At 43.0% G+C, this 958-nt stretch overlaps 1 pseudogene; it reads left to right on the forward strand.

Annotated features, from left to right (window-relative positions):
- The first annotated feature begins 492 nt into the window (after window positions 1–492).
- The window catches only part of LOC102840499, a 6,162-nt pseudogene continuing 5,696 nt past the window's right edge, over window positions 493–958 (forward strand).

The raw sequence follows: 958 nt of genomic DNA on the forward strand, positions 1-958 counted from the left end.
CTCTGCCAAGAAATTTGGAAGACAACTATCTAGCCAACTGATTGGAAGAGATCCATATTTGTGCCCATTCCAAAGAGAGGTGACCCAATGGAATGTGGAAATCATCAAACAATCTCTTTGATATCCCATGAGAGTAAAAGTTTTACTAAAGGTAAAACAGAAACGGCTACAATCATACATTGACAGAGAACTTCCAGAGGTTCAAGCCAGATTGAGAAGAGGCCGTAGAATGAGGGATATCATTTCTGATGTCCGATGGATCTTGGCTGAAAGCAGAGAATATCAGAAAGATGTTTACCTGAGTCCAAAGGTCTTTGATTGTGTGGATCATGACAAGCTATGGACAACATTGTGAAGTATGAGTATTCCGGAACACTTAATTGTGCTCATGAGGAATCTGTACCTGGATGAAGAAGCAGTTGTTCAACAGAACATGGGAACACTGAATTGTTTAAAATTAAAAAAGGGCTTTTTGCTGCATCTACTGCGAGAATGAAGACTATTCTCAGCAACCAGACTGTGGACATTCCGAAGAATGTCGACATCAGTTTGAAGGGTAGCACTGTCATCGTGAAGGGCCCCCGGGGAACCCTGCGGAGGGACTTCAACCATATCAGTGTGGAGCTGAGCCTCCTGGGAAAGAAAAAGAAGAGGCTCCGTGTTGACAAAAGGTGGGGAAACAGAAAGGAACTGGCTACAGTCCGCACCATCTGTAGTCATGTGCAGAATATGATCAAGGGCGTTACACTGGGCTTCCATTACAAGATGAGGTCTGTGTATGCTCACTTCCCCATCAACATTGTTATCCAAGAGAGCAGGTCTCTTGTTGAAATCTGAAACTTCTTGGGTGAAAAGTACATTCATAGGGTTCGGATGAGAGCAGGTGTTGCTTGTTCAGTATCTCAAGCCCAGAAAGATGAATTAATTCTTGAAGGAAACGACATTGAACTTGTATCAA

Source organism: Chrysochloris asiatica, unplaced genomic scaffold (genome assembly GCF_000296735.1).
Source record: "Chrysochloris asiatica unplaced genomic scaffold, ChrAsi1.0 scaffold00006, whole genome shotgun sequence".
In the NCBI taxonomy this organism is placed as follows: domain Eukaryota; kingdom Metazoa; phylum Chordata; class Mammalia; order Afrosoricida; family Chrysochloridae; genus Chrysochloris; species Chrysochloris asiatica.